Source organism: Heterocephalus glaber, unplaced genomic scaffold (genome assembly GCF_053883595.1).
Source record: "Heterocephalus glaber isolate CG9 unplaced genomic scaffold, H.glaber_assembly_v1.0 deba00001463, whole genome shotgun sequence".
In the NCBI taxonomy this organism is placed as follows: Eukaryota; Metazoa; Chordata; class Mammalia; order Rodentia; family Bathyergidae; genus Heterocephalus; species Heterocephalus glaber.
In genome coordinates this window covers 9,187,441-9,213,226 of record NW_028258310.1, presented here as the reverse complement: position 1 = coordinate 9,213,226, position 25,786 = coordinate 9,187,441, and the positions used below count along the sequence as shown (strand labels likewise).

Here is a 25,786-nt window from a genome sequence, read left to right as displayed (position 1 = left end):
CTCTATACACACAAGGACAATTTCCTGTCACTGAGTCTCTGGTCTGCTAATTGCCAGCTGTTTGACCTTGAGAAACTAATTCAAATCCACCGAGCCTCAGTTTCCTTATCTTTAAGTATGTAATAATGATTCCTAATTTTCAGTCTCATTGCAAGGATAAGCTAATATATGAAAATCATATTATCAAGCTCAATATTCAGTACCAGAGTGGCAATGTGTATATAATTATATTTTTAGACGCTTTACCTCTTGTTTGTAAACTTGGAAATTACAAAGCATCTTATAATAAACTTTTAATAGTATTGATGTAATAGCCCTAAATTTTTATGTGAAGGTTAGAATGCTGGCTAAGATCTTCCATTTTTTTGTAGGCTTAGTAATTCTGTTATTTTAGCTGAAATATATATTAAGCTTACTGTAGACTAACTTAGAAGCTGAATTTAGACTAACTTATAGTAGGCAATGAATAGCTCTCTTCTCAGCCAATCTTTTTCATGTTGAGGCTTGGTTTCGTGGATACAAATCTGATTTTGTTCAAAATTATTGTTACAAATTTGAAGGATATCAAATAATCTATAAAACTGTGAAGTATAATTAGTTGCTTCTTTGTAGGGTGGGTAACTTTTCAAATATTCAGTCAGACGCAAAGCATTTCATTAAAAGGACATACAGTATTTTGTGGAGTTTCAGTTAATGTAACTTTGCTCTGCCAGTCTAGAGATAGTAGTGATTCTCAAGAGGTCACAGAAGCTTAAACCTGGAAAACTGGTGGAGTCCCTCACCTACCCATAGTTTAAAACAAAAATGAGGATCATGTAACAGTGATTTTCTTCTGCTTCAGTTTCATGAACCAATATTGGTATCCAATATCATATATGTAGTTTTATCTTTTCATGTACCACTTTTTTCTTCCATTCTTATTTATCATAGAAATGTGAACAAGACTTACTTGATCAAAGTAACACATTTTTGAATATATACCACTATTAAATTCTGGGATAACTACTTCTTTCTCCTTCTCCTCCCCCTGACCTTTCTCATCCTCCTCTTCTAACTCCCCTTTCTTTACTTTTAAAAATAAAATGGTCTTGTGTAATGTTATGAAAATACTAAAAACCTTGAAATTAGAATAAATGAGCTATTTCTCACTTGGCAAATTAGTAATTAGCAAATAGCAGCATGGGATTTAGGTATACTTTGAATTAAAACTTGCTAAATCACCTTTTCATACTAGCTTAGAAGTTGCTAAGTATTTTTCTTCAAATTTTTTCCAAATAAGTATTGATTTTCATATATATTATCAGTGCCACTGAATTTTGATGATTAATAGTGATTAGTAAATAGGTTTTCTTTCTTTTTTTTAAACAGTACTGGGGATCAAACTCAGGACCTTGCACTTGTGAGGCTGGCAGGGCACCACTGAGCTAAATTCCTGGCCCTATAAGTTTTTTTTAAGTAGGCTAAATAACTTGCTAGTTTTAGCATTAAATGCTATTTTAAAAGTTACTCCTATGATTTTTATTGTTTTAATCTTAGATGTGGAACATCATTTGTATTTATTTGTTGTGAGGGCAGTAGCAGAAATTATGGTCAGAGGCTCTGCACCATAAAGGCCACCCACATACTTCTTTAATGGAATCCAGGGCCTTTGTATTAAGATACATTCCTAGACCCCCCCTCTTTTTTCTTTTTGGTACCGGGGATCGAACTTGGGACCTTGTGTTTGTGAGGCAGGTGGCAGAACCACTGAGTTAAATCCCTGGCCTTCACATGCTTCTTTAAATGAGAACTTCTTTCTGAACCCACAGGACCTTCTTTTTCTCCAGTCCACCTATCTACCTGCTAATGTCCTTAAACTCTATTACTCGTTTTATGTGCTACTTTGTATGTGTGGGGCTAATACCTTGTATTGGAGAGATATGAAATAGTCAAGGTAGTTTTATAAATGTATTTGTTGCTTTATTTTAGAAAATATTCTTCTACACAGTGCAGGTTTATAAAAAATTGCTCAAGCATTTTAAAAGTACCTGCATTTAAAGAAGTGTATAATGTTTGAGATCTTTACTAGCCAAAGATTTAAAACTCATTGCTAAAAGAGAGTGTTCACGAAAACATGTTTTAAGGCACTTGATTGATCCAAACTTTTTCTAAGTGCTATTTTTCAATACAAGGAATTGTAATTTTAAGAATGTCACCTAGAGCTCGCCTGCTTCCTAAGGGCTTAATAATGTTACATCTCTCTGGTTTGGTACCTTTTTTCTTAAATATATGGGTCAATCTACTGGGAAGGCCATGTGAGTATGTTCCATGAGTATTTTCATATTTTGTCTTCTTACCATTAATACTATCTGAAATATTCCCTTTGTTAATTCTTGAATTTATATTTACCCCAGATTTGAAATAAATTAAGCACACCTATTCTGAGCCTAGAAATAGTATTTTAATCAGAGTTCAATGCTGAAACTAATTTTTCTTTTGGGAAAATAAAAATAAAGGAAGAAGAAAAAGATAGAATTACATGTATACAAATACACATCCTTTTTTTCTCAAGACTTTCTTAGAACTCCTTATTTCAAATAGATTACCCTACTGTGGAGTTAAATTAAATTAAACAGACTTCCTTGGTATGACAAAGAATTTGACCAAATGGTAGCACAAATCTAAAAGCTGAACCAATTTGTTGTGATAAGGACATATATTATCAGGTCATATATTACATTCTATACACTCGGCCAGAATGATAGTGCCTTTTAATGTTCATCTTCATCTTGTAACACAGATATGTTTTTGCTGCTTCCAGAAATGCTCGATTTACTCTTTTCTACTTTTAAGTTGCCCAAATGTCTACTTAACATTGTCATCTCTCCTGTCCTTGTGTACAACAATGCTATATACCATCTGTGTGTTTTGCACTCCTTTATGGTTCCTGGGGAGCTTTCTTTAGCATGCTTGGCCTTTGTATGGGACTTGCCTGAAGTACTAGGGAGCTGATGCTCCCAGTCACATCCTGGGCAATGAGGAACGGATGTTGAAGAATAAATTGCTTACTGTTTTTTTCATTCTTTGTTCTTTAGGTGCCACAACTCTAAGGAGTGGTCTGTTCATTTAGAAATCCTCAGTGAGACAGAACCTTAGTCACCCACAGTGATCATCTGTGTATTATCTTACTCTGAATTAATTTATTTCATTTCCTGTCTCCCTTTACTACTCCCCACTGGTCTTGTTGGAATCAGCTGCTTAAAAGCCACTTGCACTCAAATCTTTACCTTGAGATCTGTTTCTATGGCAACTCAATTTGAGTCACGATTTTTTAATGGGTTACTGTTGAGAATGCTTAGTAATTACAGCCAAGATCCACTGAATTGAAAATAAATACTCATTCCAGATTAATAGTGCTGGTTTGGAGTAGTTAGGTATAAGTTATGATTTGCTAGATTGATATCTATTAACAGTTCTCTTTTTGGAGTACTTGTACTGTACAATTAAAATTATTCTAGCCTAGTTTGCTACTTTACAGCTCCAGATGTTAGGCTCATTAGGACTTTCGCATATTCATGCCTTCAATCTCTTTTGGACAAAATAAATGATGAATGTCACTTTTAAGCCCTAAACACAGCGCATACACACACACAGTTGATATATACATCAGCACTGGATAGCATTTTGTAGAGTGAACTGAATGCTATTTTCTAGTTTGAAAATTCTGATACTGTGTAATTTTGTAAGATGAGTAGACCAGTGATATTTCCATTTCCTAATTCACACAGTTAAATCTCTGAGTTTTTGATATATCAGAATTTGTTGTTTGGTTCTCTAAAGGTTAGCAAAATGTAACTCAGAGAAGCATAGGATTAAATTATATGACTTATCTTAGTCAGCAATCCTCATTTCCACTTAATAACAAATACCGGTCAGCACCCACCAAAAAATATCCTATTCAATATTTTTCAGTCTTTTTCAGTCTAAAATACTTTTGTTGTTGTTGTTATTGTGTGTGTGTGTGTTTAATCTTTCAGAAACTCTTTCCCCCATTCTGCTTCTTTCCTTCTCCCCGAGTAGTTTCATGATACAAGGTAAAGATTAGGAAACATTGTTATGATATGAGGAAAAGTGTTTGAATCTTACGTTGGCTTTCCTGGACTTTAGGTTGGGATTTGGCACTGTCTTAGTCACTGGGACAAAATACCCAATGCCTGCAATTTAAAGGAGCAGAGGTTTATTTTGGCTCACAGTTTTAGTTCACAGTTGGCTGGCTCCAAGGCTAGAAGACAAGGTAGAAGGGTCTGGTGGAGAAAAGCTGCTCACATGATGGTGGCCAGGAAGCCAACAGAGAAGGGAGGAGTTGAGAAAGGGAGAGGTACCATCCAGATCATGCCCATAGTAACCAGCCTCTTCCAACCAGATCCAGCTTCCTAACAGCACATTTAGCTGCCAAACACACAAGGCTGTAGGGACCATTTTAGATCTAAACCATAAGACACAGTACTTTTGTACCTGAGTGAATGGCTGCATTCCTCAGTGGATTTCCTATGTTCCAGCAGCTGCTTCCCCCAATTGCACTGCACCCTCTTTCTTCTCTTCTCCACTCTCTGGAAAACAAGCTCCTTCTTAATTCTTAGCCACTGCCAAGCACCCCACCACCCCTCCATAGGAAATTTTATGTCTAAATTTCCCGCCATGTCATGTCTTTAGGCAGGAGTTTCTTCTGCCTAATCCTGCCACGTTATTGTATCTGCTCTATTGCCATCAGCCCAGTGGTTTCAGGACACCTCTGAGACAATCTCTGCTTTAGTGGCAAAGAGCGATATTCTCTTAATTTTCCTCACATCTTACTGTTTCATTCCCTCTTCTTCTTCCTTTAGTCCACTGGCTCTCTCTTAGAGACTCAGGCAGTATTGCCCTAATTTCATCTCCTCCACAGTTCAAAGCTTCCTTCCCGTTCCAGTGTGTTAGTGTTCCCTGAGAGCCTTTTTTAATACTTAGGCTGAGGGCAAAAATCAAGCTCTAACATCCACATTTTGCTTTCAATAACAAAACGATGATTTGGAATTTAGAAAACACATTCTTCCCAGCAAAGATTGGTTCTTAAGACTATGTGTAGCTGTGAAGTAAGAGATTATTTAATTTTGAAGCTCAAAGTTAAATTATGACTTATTTGCTCTAGAACAGGATAAATAATCCCCAAGTGATAAATATTATTTAATGAATGAGGGGTCATAGGAAGTTGATTTATGACGAATAAAAAAATACATTGGTTTAATATTTTCAAAGGTACTATTCATTTTCAAATGTTATTACAATGTATCTTCAAATAGGCTTTTATTCATGTATCCACTGATAAATAACCTAAGTAAAGCAGAAAACATGAAGCTAGTGATACTTAACTTTGTAGAATTACACAGCATATAAATTTTGTGAGTAAGAGACACAAACTTATTTCCTTTTCTATGAATTTTAGGTTTACTGTTGCTGGAAGGATAGAACACAAATTCTTGCAAGTTTGGCTTTGAAAAATTAGAAAAAGCATAATTTTTATGAGTCTTACCCTCACCCACATTCATGACTATCTGTGTTTTGTTGAACAAGAGGTTTAGCCAACACATAAGAGGTTACAAATTCTAAAATTTCATCCTCCCAAGTAAACATACCTATACTGGTATCCTGTCATGTTCTTTCACCTCAGCAATGGATAAACAGTTGTACAGACCCTTTTACACTCCTGCCGCAGTGCTCCCTGAATGAGTAGGTAAGAATTGGTCTGCTTCACTGATGCTGGATGGAGAAAGTCAGGTAGCATCTGAGAGAGGATGTTCCCCAGTGAATACATGCAGTCTGGGGACACTCAAGGAGCTTTGACAAGGAGCTCACATTTATTAGCACCTTCCTGCTGCCAGATACTTTCAGGGAAAGGAAGGAAGCATGCCCTTATCCTCAAAGACCAAATGTCTTTTTTTACCTTGAAGTTGAGAATATAAATGGAAAAAGAAGAGAAGAGAGCTGTTATTATGGAGCTACTACACAGGTTCTGGGCATATTTTATCTTATTTAATATTCACAACAATCCCTCAACAATTTCATTTTCCAGGTGAGAAACTTGAAACTCACAACAATGAAGACCCTTTTGCATCACCACATTGTTGGTAACTGGTAAAGACTGAGGGGTGGTGGTGGACTCATATCTATTTGTCTCTAACTCTCACTGAGGCCTTTTACACTGCACCAAAAGGGGTATAAAAATGCATTACCTTTCTCTGACCTTGACTATTTTGGGATTTTTTTTCCCCCTAAAGGGTAAATTAATTAAGATGCTTGGATTGTTCAAAGACACATCAAGTTCTTTGTTGACAGAACATGTAGAGACTAAGAATGAAACTTGCCACTAATAACTAACCGGGAAATCTTAAAGGCTTGCACATAAATGCTAAGATTTGATTTTTTCTGGATTATCATGGCACATGTTAAAATTTCTGATATTTGACATGGTACATTATCTTGTTTGTACTCATAATAGCCATACCCAGAGCTTATTATTCCTGGACCGTCGCCCAGAATAATTCCAGCTTGTTGTATGCACCTTGACAGTGCAGGAACTATAGGTATCATTTACATGTACTAGAAAGATGATTACTTCCACATATCAATATTATTTTCAACTTTAATAAACTATAAATAATACATTAAATATATTCAATAAAAATTAATGAACCATTCTGAAATTGTAAATTATCTGATTAGAGTAGAGAGATGCCACATCCCTTCAGAAGTGAGTAGGATTTGAGCCTTTTCTTGAATGCCTTTGAGGGCTAATTTGGAGATATGAATGTAAGAGGATTTAAAAATATTTTTCTCATAATTTTTTATTTAGTTTGGAAATTGAATATTTAGGCAGGAAAATTTCATGTCAGGAGTTGACGACAGGAGCAAGAATAGTAGGTAAAGAAAGAAAATGATAAGAGTAGTACAAGAAGAAAAAACTTCACAGTGAAGAAAAACTATATTCAAGCAACTTTATCAAATTTGTCTCTACTCCCTTTCTCATTAAAAGAGAAAAAAAATAAAACAGTAATGCACTCAACTTTTCTTTGCCATGGAGAAACACTATTTTATAATAATTGATTGCACCTGTAGCTTGGTAATTTTCCTCTCAGCTGATCACCTTAGCAGATCCTAAAAGGCAGGATGTTTTCCTGTATAAACTTCTATGTCTGCGCTGGCATCTGGAAAAGGAGAATTAAACTGCAGGTCTATAACCTTATTTTGCAGCTTTTCTAGAAAGTAACTCAGCTTTATTTACACCTGCTTTCAAAAAATAAACACTCAGGCAACCCCGATGGCAATAAACCAGATGGAATCAATAATTTACATATCTCCAGAGGAGTCTGTCTAGAAGCAAAAGTGTAAGAAATGATTGACTATTTTATAGAGATTGCCTTATTTTAACATGTATGAAACACCCATGTTTTGACTGAATTTAGCCTATTTTGCCTTTAAGTGTATAGTACTCAGGAAAATCATAGTATTTTTTGAAAAAAAGAAAGAAAAACAATAGAGTGAAAGGATTTTACTCATGTTGAGTCCCTTTATTTTGCTAAAAAATTCTTCAATCCTTGTGACGTAATTTCTTTGATGTATTACCATAAACAGCCAGATAAAATAGCACAATTTCCCTCCATGTAAGAATGTAAATATAGGGCCAGGGATGTAGCTCAGTGGCCCCATGCCTGCCTGGCAGCACAAAGTCATGAGTTTGACTCCGGAAAAGGGGGGGTGGGGAAGAATGTAAATATGGCCATTTGACTTCTCCATGTTGTTCTCTAAATTTCAGATTTTATTCACAAACATGCCTGCAATAGACATATTCAGATAGGTACCTATAACTGCCTTAGGATCAGTGTTGTAAAACTTGTTCTGGCTTTGCAGAAAGTACCGATCCACTGCTCTTCTTCATCAGACTCGCTGCATGCATGTTTTGCTGTGGTTTTGTTTTCATTTCCTATGCTTAATTAGTTTCATTGTCTTCTTAACTGATGTTTCCTCAGTTATAAATCTTTCCATTCCAGCAGAAGCAGGGACATGTCTCCAACTACCACTCTCTTTCTCATATAGAAATTATGTGTGTTTCTGCTATTGTGCCTTTGGCTACAACTCAGAGAGAATCATTATTCTTGTTCAATTATACTCTAAGTTTAACCTCAGGATTTATTTAGACTACATTTTTATCATTACCAAGAATCAAGGCACCAATCTCTGTACGTAGTTATTTTATTTAATGATTATTTCCATTATGCTTACTCAATGAAATTTATTTAAAACATATTATTAGACTGTTCTTTTCTTGGATATCTGGTTTTCTTGAAGGGAAGGAGCTTAGGGTAGTTAGTGGTAAATTTAAGAAAAAATATTTGACAATTAAACTTTATACAGAGAGAGATGGAGAAAGAAAGGAAGGGAGAAGAGAGAAAGAAAGAGAGGAGAAAGAATGAATGCAAGTAGTCAAAATGGTAGGATGCTTTGTCTTATTGCAATTACAGTAGGAGTTAATCAAGTATAATTTAAGTTTTGCAATAAAGTCTGAAGCTTAGACACTACTACTCCTTGTGAGATATATGTTAGAGTTATGATATTAAAATGAGAAATTATTTTCAGATAATATGAATGATAATGAAAGGCAGAGTTAATTATGGTTCCATCAGTTCCTTTTGGAAAGATTTAGGGAGGAGTTTGAAAGGAGTTTGCAACAAAAACAAAGTGGTATGTTCAGGAAGAGAAGAATTTCTATTTCCTAAGAAAGAGTTGATTTAACCCTAAAGCCAATCAAGAGAAACTTTTGTGGGTTCCAACCTTGTTTTGGCCTACTCCTTGGCTGAAATCTATGTAAGTAACTTACCATGCATTTGCAGGGTTCTTTTTCCTGCATTGTTTCTTCATTTCCATCCTGTGGCAACTTCCAGGAGAAGCCATGGTCTAGAGACTGTTTGAACTTCACTGTTCTGGGTCCTAGCTAGGTTATAATTGGAAAAAGTAATTGTTTGTTGCTTAGTTTGCTGTTCCATTCTTACTCTCCTAAAAGACCAGTGCTACCCAGAATGGGGATAGAGCAACATGTCTCCTTTCTTGGGTGTTATTTTCTATCTCCAGAGGCTTGTTAGTAAAACTCACTAATTTTCAAAATACCGTATTTGTAGGAGAATTTGATTCAATCCATCTAATTTTAAAAGCAACTTTATTCTGCACATTTGAAAGTTACTCAGCTCTCATGATGAATGAGTTATTGCTTGCTTTTTTGAACTTGTACATTTCTTTTAACTTTTTTTGGTACGGGGGATCGAACTCGGGTCCTTGCACTTGCGCAGCAGGAGGCGAAACCACGGAGCTAAATTCCTGGCCCTCTTTTAACTTTTGAGCAGTTGATGAATAACAACTCTAGATTAAGGGGCTTTGGAGAATTGGTAAAAGTTAAAGGGAAATATTGGAATAAAGATGAAGTGACTGTATGCAAACTCCTAGTTCTGAGACAAATTTTAGGCATTCTTAAACCTGAATATCTAGGAGCATTTAACCTAAATGATTTGACACTTTTATCTAAAGGAGACCTCTGGCTACAGAAAATAAGCACCAGATCTCCTAATCACAGAGTCCCTATATTTATATTTATATCTATACCTATCAGTGGTACAAAGTAGACATTCTGAAGTCTTATTTGAAAAAATGTTTGGCTATCATAGCTTTCTTTCAATGATAGCCCACTCTGTGTTTCCCAGATGTCATGTGTACTTTTTTCGTTGCTGTTAACCTCCTTTTCTATTTACTTGGCCCAAGTTCACTCTGAAGAACCAGTTTCTTCCCTACTCTTCACTTTTGCTTTCTTGAATAAATTTTGCCCCTGCTCTTTGCTAGTTTCACTCATTTCTTTGTTCAAGATGAGAAGAACCTGGAATCTGATTCCAGAAGAGGAGGTGAACAACCCTTAACCTGGTAACATTTAGATGGTGAGCCACTTTTTCAAAGCAAGCTACCTGATAACATGTTTTAGTGATCGTAGCCAGGAGAGTACATTTTGGCATGACCAGCCCAAAACCAACATTTTTGGTGATCTGAGCCAGAAGAGTACATTTTGGTGTGGCCAGGCATGAGAAAGTAAGGCCCACATTGGGCAAACTTTTAATTTTTCTCCTCAAAGTTTTTTACTTATCCCAGTTTTGTAAATGACTTTTTTCTTGGTTTATGTCTTGGTGTAAAGTTAGGATTATGGGTATGCCACCCTGGGTGTGGGTGACACCAATAAATAGGTTTAAAGCTTGTATGAAATCATGTAGCTAGACATGGGCTTATGTCAACTACCTCCATCTTTTTCTTGTTTACTAACTCACCTTATGAGCTATGCCTCTGATTTTTGAAGAACTAGAGGGAGGAAGCTCTCCGCCCGCCCCCAGTACTGGGAATCAAACTCAGGACCTTGCACCTGCTGAGCTACACCCCCCTTTTTGAATTCTTTTAACTGGCATAGTGGCTTTTCCCTGCATGGAAGAGAAAAACTTTTCCTTTTTAAAATGTCCAAGGCGTTCGTCCAGGACCAAGTGCTGGCAAAACTGTATTTTTATCTAAGAGCCTTTCTAAGGCCATTGTTAGTTGGCTCTTATGCTTCCCTGTTTAAATCCAGATAAGTTAGACATATGCCTGATGCTTGAATAAAACAAAACTTAACATTTAAAAACCTAATTATGTAACTGTAAGTGTATGTAAACAGTGATCCCAATTCTTAGTAATTTAAATTCTATCAGAATAAATGTAAGAGATGTTTTCCTGCATGGTTTCTGGTTAAGTAGAGTCATCTTAGTTAAGTGGACTCATCAAGGGACTTAAAATACCAGTTGAGCCATCAAGGAGCTCAGAATAAATGTAAATTGAACTATCAAGGGGTTCAACTAGGTGACTAAGGGAACTTTGTTTGGGGAGGTTCTGCCTTTAATTCATGAGAGTTTGGACTAGGCAAGGCCAACAGATGGCCCAGCCCCCTTCATCCTAATGAGTTAATAGGTCCAAATATGGAGACAAAAAGCCCCCCAAAGGGGGAGCTTTCTTCTGTGGTCTTCTTGCTAAAGGATGCTGGCATCATTCTAAAGTTCTCAGATAAAGATGTCTAGCTAGGTTTTGTAAAGTCTCATAGAGCACTTTGTGGACTTTGTGTCACCTCCTTATGTGTGGGATTCCTCCTTAAGTAGTGTAGGCCTAGTTTTCCCCTTTTCTCTGTAAATCCCAAGACAAGCAAAGGGGAAATCCTGTTGGATCTCGTGACCATGTGGATTTCACTGACATCGCTACTAGAGTGTATTCTCAATGAGTAGAAAAGGTTTGTTCCTGACATTCTAAAACAGGAACAAGTTATCTACTATTTCTATACAGTTTGGGTCCAGTATAAATTGGGAGGTGGCGAGTGATGGGTATAGAATGGTACTTTAAATTATGAGACTATTCTCCAGTTATAGTGTTTTTTCTTAAAACAATCAAGGAGGGATGGAATGCCTTATGTTCAGGCTTTTGTGACTCTTTATCAAAAGGAATGCTCAGTGTTAGAGTAAACCAAGGCACCACCCAGACCACCAGAGCAGGCAAAAATGAAGCAACAAATGAGGTCTTATTTCCAGCCCAGGTGCAGGCTAGTCAAGGGGGTCAAAGCCTTTGACCCTGGGGGATTGGACAAGGGGAAACTTTATAGGGGAGTTTGGTTAGGGGAAGGGTAGTGTCAGGAGGAGTGGAAAATTCTGTCCTAGAGTGGAGGAAGTCTTTTGTTCTAGGGCAGAAGAAGTATAATGGACTTCAGGGGTATCTGTACCCATAGATGTTGCTGCATGGAGTGGGCTGTTTGTCTCGAACCTGGGCCTTGGCTTCCTGTTATCCTTTGCACCTTGCAGGATGTGTAACTGCAATGCCTGCAAAGTTTTTCTCTTCTGCCTGGGTGGGGATCTGACACTCAGGAGCTATGATATTTCGCATGACCCCCAAGAAGGAAAAATATATTCTTGATGACCCTGTCTTGAGACCCCCCCACTTTATCTGAGGGGGATGTGGGTCTCTCTGATCTGTTTGATGATACTGGAAGGTCTCCATGACCTCCTCCTGCTAATATCCAAGATAATAAATCAAGTCCATCCCCTCCAAGTGATTCTGGAACTCCATTAGAGCCTAGTGCCCCAGGGGAACCCAGTGTTCCTCAGCCCCCTTATCACGCTTCTCAGACAGCTTTAAGCCCTGCAGGTAGAACCCAAAGTGGTGCTTCTTACAACTCTAATTCACAACTTATCCTGCACCTAAGAAAAGCCCCAGGGCTGAGAGGGAATACTCAAGTGCAAGTCCCTTTTTTAGTTGCAGATGTCTAGCAGTGCGAGGAACAATTAGGCCAACTGTCAGAAGATCCTAGTAAGTTTATAGAGGGGTTTCAAACTTTGGCTCTTGCTTTTGATTTATCGTGGTAAGATGTCCAATACATCTTGGCCATTTGCTATACCCAAGATGAAAAATAAAGAATCCTACAGGAGACTAAAAACTACACAGATGAGCCTTGAAAAGGAAAATACCACCCCGGAAAGGCTATTCTTTCCTCAACAGAGCCAAACTGGAGCTATAAGATGCAAGATGGACTAGAAATGATGTGTTTCTCTTCTGAGGAGCCTGGATAAATTTAGACATCATGGGTGAGCCAATTCAACTACTTATTGATACAAGGGGAGCTCATTTTGTTTTGACTTCTTTCTCTGGAAAACTCTCCTCTAAGCCATAGTTGAGGTTGAAGGGATCCCTAGTTGAAGATTCTTTACTCTCTTCTGATGTGTCACTTTTAAGGTCAAATTTTTAACCATGAATTTCTAACTGTCCCACGGTGTCCTACACCCTTGCTAGGAAGAGAGTTATCAACAAAAATGAGGGCAATTCTCAAATTCCAGCTAAGGCCAAAATAGATTTTACTTGCTGGGACTATACCATATCTCCTTGATGAAATCAACCAACAGGTAAATCCTGCTGTATGGTATAAGGGAATACCTGGTAGGAAAAATTCAGCTATTGCCAGTAGTTATAAGACTGAAAGACCCCAGCTGACTTTCTAACCGAAAGCAGGATCCAATCAAGGAAGAGTCACATAAAAGCCTTCAGCCTTTCATAGACAAGTTTCGCAAATATAGCCTTGTGAGGCCTTGTCAGTTCCCCTATGATACTTCCATTCTCCCTGTAGTAAAGCCCCCAGGAGAATATTGAATGGTACAAGACCTGTGCCTCATTAACAATACTGTCATTCCAATCCATCCTCTAGTATCAGATCTATACACAATTCTCTCCCAAATTCCAGGGGACACTAACTGCTTCTCAGTCTTAGATTTAAAAGATACATTTTTCTCCATCCTCCTACATCCAAATTCCCAATTTGTGTTTGCCTTTGAATGGGAAAATCCCATTTCAAGAGAAAAGCAGCAATAAACTTAGTTCTCCCACAAGGGTTTAGAGACAGTCCTCACATTTTTGCTCAGGCACTAGAAAAAGATTTGAGAACCTTAAAGTTTAAATAAGAAACCACTCTACAATAGGTAGATGATATTCTAGTTTGTAGCCCAACCCAGAAAATACCTAACTATAACACTGTATAGATTCAACTTTCTAGCTAAGAGAGGATATAAAGACTCCAAAGAAAAGGCTCAGCTGTCCCTCCAAAAAGTTCAATATCTGAGACATATTCTTACATCTAGGGAATGACAGATGTCTAGGGACTGGATCCAGGCATCTTTATAGAATAAAGCCAGTCCCATCTGAACTGTCTGAAGCACATGATCACCCAAAAGGAAAAATCTACTCCTGTGAACCTCTGGAAGACTTGAGATTTCTCTTGGAAAGGAAAAAAAAAAAACCTTCCTGCTACAGAAGCATGGAAAATCTGACCTGCTCCTCATATTTAGGCTAATAATGAAGGCCAGTGGTTATTAACTCTTCTCATTGTTTCCTGACAGATTTTCCTTTCTTCAACATAGCCAGTGAGTCACAGTACCTCGAGGGAGTTGGAAAGCACATAATCCCCAGTAGGTGGGGTCTACAGCCCCTTCCAGCTTAAAGAAGCTATAGATGACAGAGACCTCCACTCACTCAGCACCTCATAAACAATTATTGGGATTTGTGTCTCTCAGGGGAAAATGAGGTAGGAGATTAGGGCACAGCAAAAGCTGGCTGCGGAAGTATGTCTGACCTGTTGTTAACAAGATCCCAAACTCATGCGCAGAACAGTTCCCAAAGCCCCGCTCGTGGACTTTTCCCAAGAATTTAAGCAGGTTTTCAATAGGATGGCCTAGACCTGATGTCAGGCTGAGGTGTGGGATTCCAGGACAGCCTCTCAGGACCCAGATGTAGAAGTTCTCCTGGGTTTCCTCAAGATTTGGACAGCATAAAAGAAAGATAGCCATAAGGAGCTGCTGCTATTATAGCTTTGCATGATAGCCCACTATGTGTCCTAGACCCAGTGTGCAAATTTTATCTTTGCTCTACGTTCTTATTTATTCAGCCCAAGTTTGCTCTGCAGAGCCAGTTTCTCTCCTATTCTTTACTTTTAGTTTTTCCAGTAAACTTTGCCACTGCTAAAAATATAGTGGTTGATCATATTTTGTTAACTGAAGCCAACATCAAAACCAAAGCAAAAGTTAAATTTGATGAATTAGTGATTGCACTAAAGGAGAAATTAATTTATTTAAAAAAATACTTTTCTAAGTTGAAAAACTAAAATTTGCAATGAAGACTTATCTAATAGGATTAATTATCTGTATTGATAATCACAAATCAGTGACACGGTCTTATCTATGTTAAATTTGTTAAACAGCTGTGACTTCTCTGTAGAACAAGGACATCATGTTGCTTATCAGTGAGTGCATTGCTTCCTAAAATGTAAGCAGAAGGAAGACCTGCCACCATTAGGTTTGCAATTATGATTTTATACCCCACCTGTTCACTCTGCTCCCAGGACAGCACAACATGGTAGTGATTGCCTCTAGGATGCCACCCAAGGGGCGACTCCAGAAAGTCTCTCTCTCACATCCATTTTGCAGCACTGGAATGTTCAGGGTAGGTGGAAACAAAAGAGTTGTATCTTTCATAGAATAAACAAGATTCAGTGTTATCCACATTTGTTTTCCTTAAATGCTGAAGAACATTTTGGATTTGTTGTTTAATTCTTAGTTTTTTCCCTCTGAATTGTTTTACCTACCCTTAGAGGAAAACTGTAATATTGTGATAGTAATTATTTGAGTTTTGAAGATGTGATAAAGAAAACCGCAAATCAGGGCTAGAGCAGAGATTTGGAGGAAGCTTCCAGTAAGGAAATGAAATAAGAAGATAGAAGAAAGGAGTGACTTTTAAAGTTCATATAAGTTATACAGATTAGTTTCATTTTGGCAGATCCATATATGCATATAACATACCTGTATCATTTTTACCCCTAGTCAACTTCTTGTACTTCCTTTTCTTTTACCCTTTGTTCCTTTCCTCTTCTCTAATAGTCCCCCTTCCACTTCCATGTTATCTTTCTCTTTTTAAAAAGTAAATATTATATATGGGAGAAAATATGAAATATTTCTCATTCCAATTCTGACTTATTTCACTTAATATAAAATTTTAATGGCTGAATAATACTCCACTGTGTATGTATACCACATTCTCTTTCTTCTTCTCTTGACAGGCACCTAGGCTGAATCCACAGATCAATTATTGTGAATTGGGCTGCAATAAACATGGATTTGCGTGGTACATCAATGATAGGTTGACTTTAATACTTTTGGGAATATACCTAGGAGCTATATAGGTGGATCGTATGGTGGATTTCAAGTAATACCTATTTTTAGTTTTTTAAGGAACCCCCAGTGATTTTCATAGTAAGTGTACTAATTTACATTCCCAACAAAGATGTGTAAGAGTTCCCTTTTCACCTTTGAGCTTGCTGGCATTTATTATTCTTTGTATTCTTGCTGATATCCATTCTGACTGGGATGAGGTTGAATCAAGTATGCAGCACCATTTGAAAGTCAAAAGCCCAGAAGGTCACTGGGGAGTCATTGATATAAGTTTGCATTGGAAGGCTGAAGAAATTGGACACTGATGTCCTAAGGTGATGACACCAAAAGACACCTTCTCAAGCTGTCTGCAGCTCTGCAAAAGTGCACACCAACTTTCTTCTTCCCTTTATTCTGTCCATGGTATAAACATATTGATTGGTGCCTCCCACAACTAAGCAAGTCTTCTCTCCTCAGATGGCTGGTCTACATGTCAGTCATACGGAAACAGTCCACAGAGATACCTAGAACTCTATTTTATGAATCTTCTAGGTGTTTATGTTCTTTTTTCTTTTAACTTTATTAGCACATGTGTGAGGTTCAGTGACTTGTGTGGAGCTGGTACATGTATGTAACACATGCCAATTCCCTTTTTATCCCTTACCCCTTCCCTCCCTCCCTTCTCCTTCTTCTCTTTATCCCCTTTACCTTTGAGAATGATCTATTTCCTTGATTCCTATTACTAATCTTTTGTTTTTCTCTTTATTTTTACTCTGAATTTCTTATATAAGAGAAACAATGTGATATTTAAGCTTGTGTGTCTGATATATTTCACTTAACATTATGGGCTTCCTTTGCATCCATTTTCCTACAAATGACTCAGATTTATCTTTATGTGGCAGAGTTATATCCCATGGTGTATAAATACCACATTTTCTTTATCCATTCATCTATTTATGGACATAGAAGCTGCTTACAAGATTTGGCTATTATGAATTGTGCTGCTATAAGCATGGGTATGTATATATCTCTGTAATATGATATCTTTAACTCTTTTGGAACAATCTCCAGAAGGGGAATTGCTGAGTCAAATGGAATTTCTAGTTTCATCTTTTTGAGGACTCTCCATACTGATTTCCATAGTGGTTGTACTACTTTATATTCCCACCAACAGTGTAGAAGGGTTCCTTTTTTCTCTCCGGGATCTCTAGCATTTGCTATTATTTGATTTCTTGATGATGGCCATTTTTTCTTAAGTAAAATGGAATTTCAGTGTTGTTTTAATTTGCATTTGTCTAATCGCCAGCTATGTGAACATTTCTTCATGTATTTATTGGCCATTTGTGCTTCTGTGAAGTGTCTATTCATTTCACTTGTGCTAGGCATTTCTTAATTTAGTCATATGATTAATTAATTTAGACATATGATTAATTAATGTTCACAAGTGGTATGACTGAATATTTCTTACCTTGGAGAAAAGGCAAAGTTTTAGATTTAGACAATACTGTACTTTTTATGTTTTGCTCCTCTTCACATTGATATTTATCAAGCTGCAAGGATCCAGAATTTTACAGTATGATTATAATTCTTTCCTACTAAAATTAAATTTCTAAGCAAGAATATGCATGACATCTCTGAATGTTTAAAAAACACTTTCTGTTATGTTTTAACTCATTATCGAGAACTTTGGAGAACATTACAGAAAGTAAGAAAAAAGCAAGGAACTTTATCGGGACCATAGATTTAAAGAATGTTGTTTAAGTGAACAATAAATATCAAATTTTGGGCTCCTGTTTAACATACATAATGATTTCACTACTTTCTCAATTTACACAAAATGGTCAGAGGATGTAACTTTTGTTACCCTGTTAGTGTTGGTGTCTTTGGTGAGAGTACAGGAATACACTGGAGTTGGCCTAGATCATGCTTCTCAGACTTTAGTGTACATCACAGTCATGCTATCTAGAAGACATATTCAAGCACATTACCAAGACCCATTCCATGGTGTGTGATCCTATAAGGCTGGGTTGGAACCTGAGAATCTATATTTGACCAGTTTCCAGATAATTCTGGTGTTTCTTGTTCCAAATCCAGACTTTGGGAACCACTGGCTTAAAATAAGAAAAGTGTCTTATTTACTTTCTCATTGCTGGGATAAAATACCTGACATCCACAAATTAAAGGAAGAGATGTTTATTTGAGTTCACATTTTGTAGAGTTTTCAGTGCATTATCAGTTGGTTCCAAGGCCAGGTGACATGGCAGAGGGGCATTGCACAAGAGAAAGAGTTCATGGCATGGCAGGCAGGAAGCAAAAAGGGATCATGGGAGGAGGAGGGATATATACCCTTCCAGGCCATACTCATAATGACCCACCTCTTCCTATTGGGCTTCACCTTCCAACATTATACCCAGCTATAACCCACAGTGGACCGATCCAATGATGATTAATCACAAACCCATGACACCATCACCTCCAAAAGCCCCACTTATGAGCATATTAAGCTTGGGGGCAGGGCATGTAGATATAGTCCATAACAGAAGGTGTGATTTCATGACAGCAAAGTGAACATGGCTCAGCTTTTAACTTTGTTTCTCCTCCTCCTTCGTATTTCAGTTTACTCTGAGTTCACTGAGACCAGGACACTATATTACTCAGCAGTGTCTACTAGAATCCCCAGAACATAATACATAGTATATGTTCAGTGCAGGGTGATAACCCACTCTCCATTAGCATTCTCTGTGGTTCCACTGATACTTGATTAGAATTCTCTAAATTATTTTAAGACAATTCTACCAACACAGAAATTGTCTAAGTTCCAGTTCTAAAGAATATGTCAAAGAGACCATGCTTTTTGTTTCATGGATCACTTTTTGCCTTCTCTGGTTTGAAGACAATTAAATGATTGTTGTTGTATTTGAACAAAAACCAAAATTCAACTATACACAATTGTCTGAGTATAGATAAACATATAAAACAATGGATCATTAAAAAATTTATGATGAAGGGTAGTCATTTAAACTCTGAAATTTCAAGCAACTTAATTTAAATGTTTTTTTTATTTATTCAACTTGCATTTATTAAACTCTTATTTGATGGGTTATTCTTCCCATAACCTTCTTTAGGACCAGATAACACCTCTTTTATAGTACTTAACACACTTTCTTGGGGAAAAGAGTTTTCTATGTTTATGCCCCACAATAAGGATCCTTAGGTATATATTCCTAAGGAATATCTGTCTGGATTAGGCTTGGCATGAGAAAGATTAAAAAAAACAAAGCAAAACAAAAAAAACCCAGGTCTAACACAAAGTCATTGTCGTAGAAGATTTTTCAGTAGAGAAGTTGAAACAAAAGTGTATATTAATGTACTTACTTAGAACTACAAACGTTATTCTATAAATGCAACATTATATATTTATATTATTACTTTACTAGAAATCCTAAACTACTTGGAAAAAAGGATCCTAATCATATTATAGACAATAACTGAGTATTTCATGCAATCTTATAAAACATCCCATTCACAGTAAGTGCCCAATAAGCCATTGTTGAATTTTATGATTTAGTTTGATAATCATATAGAAGACTTCTCAGGATGGTGGCTATATCATACTCACATGTACATTCTTCATATCTCTTACAATACCCTGTATAGATATTTTTATACCTGGAATTTTTAAAAGCATTAATTTTTTCAACTCCAAGGAATTTTAGCTTTTTAAATGATTAATATCTAAAAAGTTCCTGGCTAATAATCTTAAAATTAGAAGCCTATACTGAATTTAAAACAGCAGCAACAACAAAACTAAGTAGGGAGGTTATGGTCTAAGCTGATATTGTGCAAGATGTGTTAAGGTGAAATTATAGCTGGATAAGGGCTCAAAGAATTCTATCAGGTCAAATATTGTTTCTATGAATTATAGATGCTTTTGATGGTAAAATGATCCCATAAATCTTCTGAGCCACTACACTAAATCTGGTCCTTCACTGAAAAAAAGTGCCTCTTTGTGCAGGCCTAACATTGATTAAAAGGAAGTAAGAGCAAAGAGAGGTACTTATATTTCCCCAGCAACCAGAGGATTTGCTTAACATGAACTACTGAAACGTTCATCAGCTAATGTTCCTGGGAGAATTATTCTCTGTACTCAAGGATCATTAGCTTTGGTAGTATTCTCTTCTCTGTTTAAGTTCAGGACAGGCTGATGTGCAAATTGTGTGGATTACTATGTGTATACTTACCACATTTTCTTTATCCATTCATCCTTAGATGATTAGATTGATTCTATAACTTGATTATTGTGAGTAGAGTTGCAATGAACATAGGAGTGCAAGCATCTCAACAGACTAATTTCAAATCTTTTGGGTAAACACCCAGAAGTAGGATTGCTGGATCATATTATAATTCTATTTTCAGCTTTGGTGAAATCTATATAGAGTATTTAATAGTGACTATTGTAATTTACATTTCCAGCAACAGTGTAAAGGTTCACATTTCTCTACATTCTGTGTCCATGATCTTTGGTCCTTTTGATAGCCATTCTGACAGGTGTCTGAGATGATATCTCTTTGTTGTTGCTGTTGTTGTTGAGACAGAATCTTGCTCTGTAGTTCAGGCTGCCCTTGAGCTCACTATGCAGCCCAGGCTAGCCTCAAACTCAGGGTGATCCTCTTGCCTCAGCCTCTCAGGTGCTGCAGGCATGAACCACCACACCTGGCTTATTTAATTGTGTTTTAATTTGCATTTCTCTGATGATTAGCAGTGTTGAGTGTTTTGTCACATACCTGTTTGTCCTTTGCTATGTCTTCTCTTGAGGAAGTCTATTCAAGTCCTTGGTCCATTTTTACATTGGTTTAATTATTTTGCTATAGAGTTGTTTAAATTTTTTAATGTGTTTTGGACATTAACCCCTTTGTAGATACATGGTTTGCAAATATTTTCTTCCAATCTGTATGTTGTCACTTCACATATTTAGTTGTTCCTTTGCTGTGAAGAAGTTTTTTAGTTTGATGTAATTTCATTTTTACATTTTGCCTGAGCTTTGGAGATTAAACCAAAACAAAAAAACAAACAATAAAAAATCCTCATTGTTCTGACAATGTCATCTAATTTTTCCCAGTAAAAAAGTAAAAATATACAAATAAGATTACATCAAACTAAAAAACTTCTTCACAGTAAAGGAAATAATTAAAAATGGTATCAGATAAGGGTTCAATATCATTCTCCGTATGTGGACGTCCCATTTTTCCAGCACCATTTGCTGGAGATATTACTATTTTCCCATTGTATATTCTTGACAAGATAGCTGAAAATCAGTTGGTCATATCTGTATGGGTTCATTTCTGGGTTTTCAATTCTGTTTAATTGGTCAGGATATCTATTTTTATGCTGGCACCATGCTATTTTGTTTACTATGGCTTTGTAGAATAATTTGAAATCATATGGTGTCATGTCTCCATCTTTGTTCTTTTTGATCATTATTATCTTGGCTATCCAGAAGTTATTATGGTTCTATAAAGTTTTTGATTTTTTTCTATTTTTATTTAAAAGGACATTGGAATTTTGATAGAGATGTCATTGAATCTGAGGATCACTTGGTAGTATGCATGTTATAATGGTATGAGTTCTTCCAAGCCATTCACATAGAATATCTTTCCATTTTTTATGTTTTTAATTTCTTTCATTGGTGCTTCAAAACTTTCAGTGTATCTCCTTGGCTAAATTTATTCCTCATTATTTTTTTTTGTAGCCTATTATAAACAGGATTGATATTTTGATTAATTTTTAATAGTTCATCATGACTCCATAGAAATGGTACTGATTTGGGCCTATTGATTTTTGTGTTTTGCAGACTTACAGGACTTATTTATTAGTTCTAACAGTTTGTTGTTGTTGTTGTTGTTGTTTTTGTTGGAGTGTCTAGGATTTTCTTTACAGATCATGTTTGTGGCAAACACTGACAGTTTCACCTCTCCTATTCCTATTTGGCTCTTTTATTTCTTTCTCTTGCCTAATTCTCTGGCAAGGATTTCTGACACTGTTGAATAGAAATGGGGAGAGTGGGCATCCTTGTCTTTGACTTTCTAGTTTTCACTACTGAGCATAATGTCAGTGGTGCGCTGCTCCAGGACAGTTTTAATAGAAGTGGTGATGTTAAGCATCTTGATCTCATTTCTAGTTTCAGTGAGAAAGTTTTTAATATTTCATCATTATTGTTGCCTGTAGGCTTTATATTGATTCTGTATTATTTCAGGGAATTCACATTTCATTCTTAGTTTGTTATGAGGTTAAAATTCTGTTAGTGATGAAGCTGTATTAAATTTTATAAATGCCCTTTACATATCTGTTAAATCAATAATAATTTTTCTTAATTCTGTTAGAGATACATTTTATTGGCTGAATTTTTTCATGTTAAATCAACTTTACGTTTCTAGAATAGACCCTGTTGCTTGTGACATACTACTTTTTTATTTGTTGCTAAGTTTGATACCTTTTCTGTTTAAATTTTCATATGTATGTTCTCAGGACAGATACTCTTTATTTTTTTCTTTCTTATAATGTTGTTGCCATATTTTTGTGTACGATTACTCTCACCTTATACCGTGAACCAGGAAGCATTTTTTTCCTATTCTGTTCCCTGTGAGGTTCTATTATTTTTGAATATTTGAAAAATTTCACCAGTGAATCCATTAAAGCTCCATTAATGGAGCTTTCATTGTGGAAAGATAATTTCCATTGTTGAGTCGACTTCTTTAATAAATACAGGACATTTTGAATTTTTTTATAGCTACTTGTGCAGAGTTTCATATATTTTAATATTTATTTATTTATTTATTTGGTACCGGGGATCGAACTCGGGACCTTGAGCTTGCGAAGCAGGCTCTGGAACCACCGAGCTAAATCCCCGGCCCTATATTTTAATATTTAAACAAGGCCCAAACTTTTAGATTTAGAGGATAAAGTTGTTCAAGATATCTTTTTATAATCCTTTTAGTTCCTTGATATAGGCAATTTGTGTGTTCTCTTGCTTTCTTTTTTAAACTTCTCTTGGCAATTTACTTTAATCTTTTCTCGAAAAAGGGCTGTTTATTTTTCTGTTATACATTTTGTTCTTATTTTATTAATTTCTGTTCTTATTATTAGCACCTTTCTTTTCATTTCTCTAAGTTAAATTCTCATTTCCTTTCAAACTTGTTCAGGTGGTGCACTGGTCACCCTCTGTCACTGGAACAAAATACCTGACACTTGGAATTTAAAGGAAGAGAAGTTTATTTTGACTCATGATTTCAGAGATTTCACTTCAAGGCCAACTGGCTTCATGCAGAAATGGAACAGCAGAAAGACATGATGCAGTAAAGCTGCTCAACCCATGGCAGCCAGGAGGCAGAGAGAGGGAAAAAAGAAAGAGTGAAAGGAAGCAGAGGGAGACAAGAATACACCTTTCCAGGTGACTCTCCTGGTGATCCACCTTCTCTAACCAGGCCCCAGCCCCTAACACACCATCAGCTATGAACTCATCAATGCATTATTCCACCGATGGATTGGCACCCCACCATCATCATCCAATCTGCTTCTAAAACTTCCACCCTTGGTCATGTGAGCTTTTGGAGGAAACATTTTTGATTCAAACTGTACAGACAATCACTTAAATAACATGTTCAGGCTTTTTCTCCTTATATATTTCTCCTTATATATGCTGTCATTTGTTTTTTCCTAACCAGAGCATTAGCTGCATCACACAAAAAGTGATTTAACCTATTTTCCTCATAATCTTAGCTTAATTCCATGGTTGCCAGAAAACATTCATTGAATTAGTTCATTTACTTAAAACTTGTGACTTTTATTTTAAGTGTCCCAGCATATCATCAACAATGGCAAGCTTTCCAAAAGCAATGAAAAACAATGTGCATTGTCATTATCAATGCAGTGTTTCATATACTTCATATATAAGGTCAACTTAGTTAATCTTATTACTTAGGTGGACTTTATCTTTGTTGATGTTTGTTTCTTCTTATCAGTTTGCTAGAAAAGTATGTTGTATATTTATTTTTGCTTTTTTAGTTCTATCACATTTTACTATGATATGATTTTCTTTACATATTTTGAAATTTAAAGTCATTATATCTTCCTGGTATAATATATTTTAATCAGAGAATTTAGAACATTTATAGCTGATGAATTTACTGGCATATTTGAGTATGTTTTTACTGTCTAATAATTTAACTTTTTTTCATTCCACCTTCACATGTTCCTTTTTTATCTTATTGTTGATACACATTCGTATGTCAGTATCTCCTCTTGATCTATGCTCTCTTACTGTTCTTATGATTTACTCTGAATCTTTTTACTCTAGAGGTTACAAAATGAATCTTTGACTTTATAGCTTAACATAACATTTCTATCATGTTTTAAATAATATTAAAACCTCAGATCCTTCTATCACCATTTATCCCTGTCGCCTTTAAAAATTATTATCTTGAATTTTAGTTTTCTCTCTATATATTCTGCATCCTAACAAACACTATTATTGTTGTGTGAGATCCATATTCACTTATATATATGCTCTCTTTGCCATGCTATTGGTCTCCATTGCTTCCTACAATTTTATTATTTGTATTACTGAATTAGGACCAGTTTTCTTCTGTCCAAAGACTTGCCTTTGGTATTTCTTCTAGCATATGTGTGCTGTTATCTTGACATATTCTCCATTTTTCAGTCCAGAAATGTCATTCTTTCTTTAACCTTTATTTTTAAAGATGTTTTTGCTTTGTATAGAAATCTAAGTTGCAGTTTATTCTTTTTACCCCTTTAGATATACTGTGTCACTATCCTACGGCTTCCATCATTTGTGTTGAAGGAAAAAAAGTACCTTTACTGTGTGGCTGGTTTTACTATTGATTCTAGTTTTGGAGTTCAGTGGATTTATTATGACATGTCTGAGGGTTTATTTTATTGTTATATGACCTGTATATTGTGTCTTCAATCTGTAACTTGATCTCAGCCAATATCTCTTCACATACTACTTTCTCTCTATTCTCTCTTTTCCTCCCATTTGGACTCCACATACACACATGTTGAAAGTTTGTGTTATACTCTATATGTCTTTTATGCTCAATTTGTTATCTTGTTCCACTGTTGATATCTTCCACTGTTGTGATCCAGATCACAATATTTCTCTTTAGTTGAATTATGTCTGCTATAAAATCTATTAAATTGTTTTAAATTTTAGTTATGTAATTTTGTTCTGCAATTTTCATATAAAACACTTGGTCTTATTTATCATTCATTTTCATATTTTCTCTTTCTCTTATTTTATTTTTTTAGTATTGGGGATTGAACCCAGGGGCTATGCAGTGACCTACAGTCTCAGCTTTTAGCTTTTTTTTCTTACTTTGTTTTGTTTTTTGAGACAAGATTTCACTAAGTTGCTAAATTTCCCATGCTAATTTCAAACTGTGATCCTCCTGGCTCAGCCTCCCAGAGTGCTGGGATTACAGGCATATGCCACCGTGCCTACCCTCGTTTTCTTCAACATGTTAATAATAACAATTATTTTAAAGTTAATGACAGATAACTCCAGTCTTTGGGTCCACACTGTATCTAGTTATCTTGTCTATATTGAGGGGTTCTTGCTTCTTTCTGTATAGGCTCTGGATCATATTTCTGTTTCTGAAAGAAGAGTCTTCCATCCTCGGGCTGGTAGTTAGAGGGAAAGGTTATTTGAACAGGAGGAGAACCTGAGGTAACTTGAAGCTCTTTTTCAGTCTTTCATGTATCTTCCTATTTCTTGTTGACTCTAGGATGAAGCTAGTTTATGACTAAGGACTTCCGTAATGTAAGCCAGGCACTGTGCCTTGGAAACGTGTTGCTCTTCTCAATTTGATTTTCATTTCCAAAGAATTTTACTGATTATAGGAAAGTTTTCAATAGAAAGGAAAGATTTTCACCTTTTCAGGATTTTTCCCGAAGATTTGTGGGGAAAATAAAAT

General features: G+C 36.0%; 1 long non-coding RNA gene across 2 annotated transcripts in view; it reads left to right on the top strand.

Annotated features, from left to right (window-relative positions):
• The window catches only part of LOC110351130 (uncharacterized), a 282,837-nt gene that overhangs the window by 203,770 nt on the left and 53,281 nt on the right, over positions 1 to 25,786 (top strand). The window contains exon 7 of one of the 2 annotated variants that reach the window (XR_015438827.1): positions 6,086 to 10,508. The exons of the other annotated variant lie outside the window; for it this stretch is intronic. This is a non-coding gene — a long non-coding RNA (uncharacterized LOC110351130). Of the gene's footprint in view, positions 1 to 6,085; positions 10,509 to 25,786 lie in introns of those variants that run through there. 2 annotated transcript variants of the gene reach the window in all.